Genomic DNA, 8,729 nt, shown 5'->3' on the forward strand with positions numbered 1-8,729 from the left:
CATTAGCCATTCTCCTGCTGCAACTGCACAACCAGTCTACGATACCCTAATGAACTGGGAGTGCCAGACTGAAGCCAGTACTCTATTCCAAGGGTGTGACCAAGCAGGAAAGCCAAGAAGGCACAAATCAGTAAGATGGGCCCAAACACTTCTGTAGGGAGGGAGTCTTGGGCCCAAGCAGGAAGATCAAACCCCAAGGCCAAGCTCAGATGTAAAAGTAGGATCATAATTGGGAAAGAGACGGGGTCAGAGAAACCGGCTGCAAATCAGTAGGGGACAAGCTAGGATAACAGCCTTGAGCAGCTTTATGTGTGCTGTTTCTGTTATAGGAGCAGCAATAACATTAATGACAGCTACTATCTGTTGGATGCCTTCTGGAGCCAGGTACTGTGCTCAGCTTTTACATGTGCCTTCTCACTTAGTCCTAACAATGTTGTATGCAGAGGTGCTTCTTCCATCCCTATTTCACAGAAAAGAAAACTGAGGCTCAGGGCAGCTCCTCCAAGGTCACCCAGGTCATCTGTAGAGCTCAAGACCCTGTCTATCTCACTTTATTACATGGGGGAGCTCAAGTGTGTGTTAACTTCACTCAAATAAAGAGCAAAAGTTAATTCAGAACAGAAGCTAGACATTTGCATCCCATTTTCCAACAAGCAAATCAATGCCCAATAAAATGAGGAGAATAGAGTTCTTCATGCAAGTTGGGTTCATGGGAGCAAAAAATTAAAATTCATATACATCCATATATAATAAAATGATATATTAGTGTACATTATTATTCAGTAAATATTACTCTTCCCATTCTTTCCACCTTGGGAGAAATAAAATTCCCTGTCCCATTAATACTGAGTGAGCTTTGGCCAATGAAACGTGAGCAAAAGGGACAATGTTCCAGTTTCCAGCTTAGGCTTCAAAAAGCATCAAATATTTCCACCCACTCCTCTGGAAGCTGCCAGCTTTCACCACGAAACCACTGCTTCTCCAGTCTGGGCCTCCTAAGGAAATGTAGAGCTCAGATCTGAATGCAACCTACAGCCTGGAACAGCCTCCCCAGCCAAACCACAGGCCTATGCGCAAGAAATAAATGCTTATTTCTATAACTGAGTTTTTGTGGTTGCTTGTTACACAGCTAGAGATGACTGGTTCATGAGCACAAGGACATGTGAATACAGTGTGCATGTACTTATTACACAGGATACGTATCTGTGGGTGTGACATGGAGATACGGAAGTAGGAATGCTGAAAGTATTTCCATACAAAAGAGATAGTATAGGACAATGGTGCAGGATTTGGAGAAAGAACTCAGTTTGCATTCTTGCTCTGACACTTATTAACTGTGTGTTTAGGGAAAATTTACTTGACCTCTCTGAGTCCATTTTCTCCTTTTTAATATGGGGATAAAAATTGTACCTGTCCCTTACCATTATTATGAGATTAAGTGAACTAATACACATAATGAGCTTAGCATAGAGCCCAACACATACTCATTTATTCACTCAACAAATACTTACTGAGAAGCTACATTTGCCAGGCTGTTTTCTACGTTTTTGGAATATAGTTCCTAGCTGCGGGGATCGGGGTGGGGCAGGGTAAGGACAGCTGGGTAAGAAGAACCAGTAGTCAGGGAAGAGGAGGGAGTCATTCCATGAAGTGCTCAGTATCTAACAAGTGCTCAATGAATAGTAACCATTGTTTATTTTCATAATAATTAGCATATGAGAATATTGTGTTCAGCTGTAGACAAAAAGAAAATCAGCTTCTCTATTCCCCAGCAGACCCCAGTCCTTGGAAGCCTCAGCAAACCACAGCAACAGATGCGGGACGTCCACTGTGTGGACACAGCCTCAGGCGCTTTTGAAGCTGATACGCAAATTCAACAAGTCGAGCCGGACTCATGCAGTAGGACTGAGAGCAGGCAGGCCAGCTGCTGTTGGGAGGCTGGAGCTCTGCTTCTCCGTGAAAGAAAGAGGTTCCTGGGGCCTAAGCCACACTTCAAATCCACTGATCACATCAAATACATGCTGCTGAGGGTGGCAAGCAGGGCGTATAGAGGAGCTGGAGGTTAGGTCAACTGATGGGGACTCTTCACACGGGTTCTGGGGAACCAATGATGCTTCAGGCATCTTAGAGGGTGGTGAAACACACTAGCCTTTGCAAACACATTTAATGTGCTGCCTTTGAGGCCACCTACTGACTTTTGGCCCTAATTGACAGGTTTTTCCATCTCAGAAACAGCCATAGGAGATGCTACATAGTGGTACAAGTGTGGTCTTCGGCAAGACAATCAGTTTGCATCCTGGCTCTCACTCACCAGCTGCCTCCCTGGGCTAGCCACATAACCCAAAGAGCTACCCCCTCCTGTTGTTGTGAGGATTAAATGGGATAATCTTATAACACCTTATGTGCAAACACCTCACAAGCAAAGTGCCTGGCATAGTACCTGGTCAAAGCAACTATCAGTCCTGGCTCTTATTAATAACTCATTCTTCAAATAAGGACACTGAGTCTTGGACAGCCTAAGCTATTTGTTCAAGGTCAAATGGGTACTCTGACCTTGCCATCAAACCATGGGGTTCTCACCTCCAATACAACTGACATTTGAACCCAATCATTCTTTGCGTTGGGGGCTGTCCTGCGCATTATAAATGTTTAGCAGCATCCTTGCCCTCCCCTGACTCTATGCCAATAACATATACACACACACATACACACACACCCAAGTCATGACCATAAAAAATGTCTCCAGATATTGCAACTGTCTCCTGGAGGCACAATTGTCCCTGGTTGAGAACCACTGATCCAGACAGTGTTGTAAGCTTAAATAAGGTGATGTGCGCATTAGACTCTTTGGATAGTCTATTTCTATAGTAACGAACAGACAAAAGGCTTAGCAATAGAGCAGAAAGGTAGCAAGCCAAGAAACAAGCGAGCAAGACCCTGGATGGGCCAGAGGCCGCACAGCCAAGCCACGGCAGAGTGGGACGAACTCTACAAACAGAGCTGGTCCAGCCAGCATCCCTCTCACGTACGCCTGGGCTTTCATACCGCCCCAGGGACAGAGAGTTGAGTGAATTACTCCTCCCTTGCTGGCACAGAACCATCAGAGAGAGCAAAGGCCTCTCTCGTTGGATATATTCCTTTCTCTTGAATGTTCACATATTCTTATAAAGTACATTTGTTCATCAAATATTGAATGCTTACTTGTACCAGGTATATGGTAGTGAAAAACAGACAAAAGCATCCGCCCTCATGAGGCTTTAACATAGTGTTGGTTTGTGTATTAAGCAGTTTTAACCAATAATTGTTAAATTATTGCTATAGAACTGATTCTGTGCCTTATGGTTTCCCACTCAGCACTTCGTGTTTAAGATCTATCCACTCTGCTGTGTTGCATCAGGTCTATTTTCCTAACCGCTGCACAGCAGTACGTCTGCACCCACCTTGTTTTACTTACCTAGCCTCCCGCCCCTGAACATCCTTGGTGTATAAATCCGGGAACAGAATTGTTGTCTTGGGTCAGTGTCACTCAGACTTTAATGTCCACATGACTCACCCAGGGATCTTGTTAGAAGGCAGATTCCAACTCAGGAGATCTGGAATGAGTCAGAATTTTCCTTTCTAATAAGCTCCCAGGTGATGCTGATGCTGCTGGTCTGGGACCACACAGGAGATGCACACTCATTTCCTTTACCAGCAGATCTCTCTCCAGAATGGCTATACCAGTCGGCACTTTAAGTACTTGCCTTTAAAAGGGGCCACACACCACTGGACTCCACAACATGGTGTAGACTTGAGGGGCGCTGCCAATAGCCCCCAATAACCAAGAGCGTTACATCCCACTGTTAGTGAATACACAGACCATTTGCTTCTGCTACCCTTGATTCCTAAGTACATCACAAAATCAGAGACCCTAAATGATGGAGCGGAGTAACCTAGGAGGGCGGCCAGACCAACCCCCTGGCTTTACAGAGGGAAAGACTGTGGTTCAGAGATGTGCAAAAAAATTACAGAAATTTTTGGCACAGCCAGATTTATAAATTCCTGTCTCTCGGCGCTGTGTTCCTCCGGAGCCCAGAAATGCATCCGTAACTTACAGGAGGAGTTAGTTCTCTTTACTGATTTGGCTCCATCTCTCCCACCCAGCACCACCCTCCCCATCTCATCCCCTCCACCCCACCCTGCTTTTTAATTCTTACTAGAACCATCCATTTTTGCGGCCAAGTGTTGACTTTAAATGGTATATGAAACGACTGACATTTCAAATCTAGCAGGCAAGATAGAGAATTCTGATCACAGCCCCGTCTGAAACCCCTCCACGTTTCCTTCCTCACTCCTTCTGGGCCACAACTGTCCCCCCACCAGCCCACTCCCTCCCCTCCACTCTCACATTAATTTCCCCTGATTCATTCTTCATGCCTTTGAGTTCTGTCTTTTCAAAGCAGAATGTGTTTCTGTAGCTGATTCTCATACCTCCCTTGCCCTCATGAATATTTCAAATGCAATAGTGATATGATCGCTCAACCTTAGAGGTGCACCAACTTTATCTTATTTATCTTACCGAGCTGCTTCCGATCCTGGGATTAAGTCCAACACATCCTGAGAGTGTGTTTGGGCTGCTTTTCCCCAGGCTGTTGCTGCTGCGTATGTATATTGTAAAGAGAAGCAGCGTTCCCCTCGCCCCAGCCCCAGTCCTGGTTGTAGGGCCCTGGCCCCAGACACCCAGCCACCCAGTACCAATCCTGTCAGTCCTCCTCAAAGCAAGGGGCAAGGTGCACTCTTCTCAAAGCCAACAGGCAGGCCTCCTAATGGGTCCCTGTGTGGCATAAATCTCCCCTAGCTTCCAACCTTTGAGGCCAAGTTTCCCCATCTACAAATAAAGGGAGCAGACATGTGACTCTACAGTCTTTCCAGCTCTAAAGCCCCGTGTGATGCAGTGTAACAAGGCTCCCCCACTAACTAGCAGTGCACCACTTAACTAACACTGTGTCTACACTTAACCCTCAACTCTGGACCCTCAACTGTGTCTACGAACTGTACCATGACATTTTAAAAATTTTATTGAATTTATTGAGGTGACATAGGTTAATAAAATTATATAAGTTTCAGGAGTACAATTCTATAATAAATCATCTGTGTATTGTATTGCATACTTACCACCCCAAGTCAAGTCTCCTTCCATCACCATTTACCTGTGCTTTACCCCCTCCTACCTCCCCGACCCCTCTTTCCCTCTGGTAATCACCATACTCTTGTCTGTGTCTGTGAGTTGTTTTTGGTTTTTTGGCTTTTTTGCTTAATTCCTTTACCTATTTCACCCAGCCTCCTCTCTGACAGCTGTCAATGTTTTCTCTGCAACTATCACTAACACACAGTATAACTCTTAACTCTGTCTACCACTAACCAGTAGTATGACTTAACTGAGTCTACCACTAACTAGCTGTGTATCCCTTAACTATGGCTACCACTACCTAGCTGTATGACCAGCACGCAAGGTACAGAAGGCTCTAGGAGCTTCAATTTCCTCCCATCTAAAACACTTTTGGTTATAAGAGCCACCTCTTGGGGTTGTAGTGGGGCAACCTTTTTGCCTGGGACTGAGGGGGTTCCACAGACATGGACCTTTCAGTGCTAAAACTAGGCAAGTCCTCAGTGAGCTGAGGCTCGTTGGTCACCCTGGGTTGCCGTGAGAATTAGAAGTTAGGTGAGGAAAAGAGAACCTAGTATATTGATATAAATTAGCACTAATTATTGTGAATTGTTATATCCATGGCTATAGAGGAACGGTCTTCACTTCTGATTTTTACAGAATTTTTAAGTTTCTTTTCATCAAAGCAATACAAGCACATGATAAAAACAACCCGAAATGGGAAGAAAAGCTTTCGTTTTGCCTCTCCTCTCAATCCAATCCCTCTCCCCAGGCATCTGTAACCCTTTGTAGCCTCTGATCTTTCAAGGGGGATCCTGCCACGCCTACCCTCTAACAGCTCCTCTGTCCCAGCTACTTCTGGCCTTAAAGATCAGCTTCTTGTGGAGGGTGGTATCCCACAGGTCACATTCTACAGCAGGGGCACTAAGGACCAGAATAGGGAAAGGGGGCAGGCTCTGGAGACCCCTCTGCTAGGCCAGGCATTAACTCTTTAGACACATGGGGAGGCGGGAGGCATGGGTGGCAGAAAGGGAAGCAGCTCTTTACCGTGGTATGAAAGTATTTCAACCGGGGTCAAGGTCAGTGAGCATAAGCCTGCTTGTGAAGCACTCACAGACTTCAGAGGGGAGGACATATTCCAAGCAGAGAGGCTGGGGTACTAGCCGGACATCCGAACATCCAGGCAGAGCTACAGCCATGGCGCCCTAGACACCTGTTTTGCATCTGGTTCTCCCTGGCAACACCGTCTCCAAGAGATCACGGTTAGCTGGTCTGAGCCAATGGCAGTCCATTTGGAGAGGGAGAACGTCAGCTTTTCCTCCTGGAGCCCAGGTGGCAGAGGTGTCTGTCGTGCTCAGGCAGGAGGAGGTCCTACACTGGCTGCTGACTGCCCTGCCTGGTGCAGGCGGTCACTTTTCACTGTCACCACCTGACAGGTGAGCAGGATGGTTCACACACCTGTCAGCGGGTGCACCTTGCCAAACTCTGGTGAAGCTGTTACCCACGGCATCCAGACCCAGGACCGAGAAAAGAGCAAAGCAGTACTGGAGAGAAGCAGCAAGCCCCCCACCAGGGGAGCCTTGAAAGGGGCAAAGAGAAGAGGGGACATTTTATATCCCTATGGCACTATTCCAACTAAATCAAAATCCCATCCCAGAGAAGCCTGTAGTGTTACTATATCTGCAGATTGAGAGACCAGAGAAACTGAATACTAGCCTTGGTTTTGCTTCTTATTTTTGAGGCTCTATCAGTTAAGGGTCCTTGGTTGCAAGCAAATGAATTCAAATCAAACACTTAAAAGGGAAAACTTATAAAATCAAAGAATAGAGTGCCCAGATAGGCCTAAGGAGGTGCCAGGGATCTCCCTGCTAAAAACACCTGAACCATCATTCTATGCTGGTGGTTCTCAACCCAGGCTGCAGGTAAGACTCAACTGAAGAGCATTTTAAGAACCACTAATGCCAGGACCTCACCCTCAGAAACTGGGATTTAATTGGTTTGGGTAGGGTTATCTCTCTCACTTCCAAGATGCCCCATTGTTCCTAATGTAAGGCTCAAAATGAGAGCCACAGTTCTAGAAATGCTACTCTAAGTGTGGTCCACAAACCAGCAATACTGGCATCACCGTCACCAGGGGTCCTGCTAGAAATGCAGACTCTCAGAACTCCCTGGACCTTCTGCAGCAGAATCTGTAACAGGATCCTTAGGTGAGTCCTGAGCAGATGAAAGGTTGAGAAGTGTGGGGCTGGAATGCCATGGAATGATTGAGACCTCACCACTGTTCCATCCCTGAGAGTCTTTCCTTAAGAGGCAGATCCCTGGAAAACAAGCACTTGATTGGCCACACTGTGACAGAGGAAGGGGGAGGAGGGGATGATGCTCAGAGCCCCACCAGACCCACCAGCAGGAGAAGGGCTGCCCCTGAAAGGAGCAGGATGAAGGGCAGGTAAGGACTAAACAACGACCTAGGACAAGTTCAGAGACAGTGGTGGCAGCTACCCCTTCTTAAGGGCTTACTATATGCCAGGCACAGTGTCACAGACTCCAATTAGCTCATGTGATCCTCCCTTTAATCCACAGGTGGACATTACTGTTACTACTGCCATATTTTGTAAAGGAGGAAAGGAAGGCTTAGGGGCAGTAGACCCCAAACTTTAGCGTGCATCAGAATCACCCAGAGTGCTTCTGAAATCAGATCTCTGGGTCCCACCCTCAGTGTTTCTGAGTCTAGGATAAAGCCTGAGAATCTGTATTTCTAACAATCTCCCAGCTGATGCTGATACTATGCTGATGCTGATGCTGCTGGTCCAGTCAAACAATTTGGGAGCCAGACACTCGCCCTGCAAGCCAGGGAAAGGCAGTAAAAGCCAAGTTCGTGACTTTTCAGGAAGCACTAATGCCCCTCCCCCCCAAAGGCAATGCAAAATATTGGGCAAGTCCCCAGCTTCGCAGTGAGAAACCAGCTACCTGGCATTTTGCAGAGAGAGCACATTGGAGGAAAACAGACCCACTCAGAAATACAGTTAGTTAATGGGAATTCTTTGGCATTCATAGAATCAGTAGTCATTTCCCTCAGCTGGCTAGGAGGGTGACAATTTCCTTGGGAGGAGGAGACAGGAAGCTCTAACTTTCATTTGCAACACGCACCTCAGGTTAGATCTTTAGCAAGCTTTGCATAGTGCAGCTAACAACTTGGTTAGCGTTACCCTTAACTATTCATCTCTGTCTTGCTAAAAAAGTAAAGAATAACACTTGCAAAAGTCAGACTGCCAGGATTCAAATCTGAGATCCACCATTTACTGGCTGTGGTCAGTAGGCAAGTTGCTTAACCTTGTTGAGTCTTCTAACCTCATCTGTAAGTGGGGGAATATTATGATCTTTAGCCTATAGGTTGGTGGAAAGACTAAATGAGATAACAAATGTAAAATTCATAGCAAAAGAGCAGGACTATTACAAGCTCCCAATAAGTCTGTTATTAATGATAATAATAATATTGGTAGAAGTGTTGAGGTGTTAAAATACAACTGTTGGCAATATCTTAACTAGCTAGATCCCTATCAACAACTGTAATCGTAATTCTGAC

The 8,729-nt window shown here is 46.1% G+C and overlaps 1 pseudogene; it reads left to right on the forward strand.

The window, feature by feature from the left end:
- Positions 1-2,066, forward strand: part of LOC150009212 (small ribosomal subunit protein uS5m-like) — a 71,612-nt pseudogene extending 69,546 nt beyond the window's left edge.
- Positions 2,067-8,729: the final 6,663 nt, after the last annotated feature.

The sequence above is a fragment of the Furipterus horrens genome, unplaced genomic scaffold (genome assembly GCF_987537825.1).
Source record: "Furipterus horrens unplaced genomic scaffold, mFurHor1.1.pri manual_scaffold_5, whole genome shotgun sequence".
Classification (NCBI taxonomy): Eukaryota; Metazoa; Chordata; class Mammalia; order Chiroptera; family Furipteridae; genus Furipterus; species Furipterus horrens.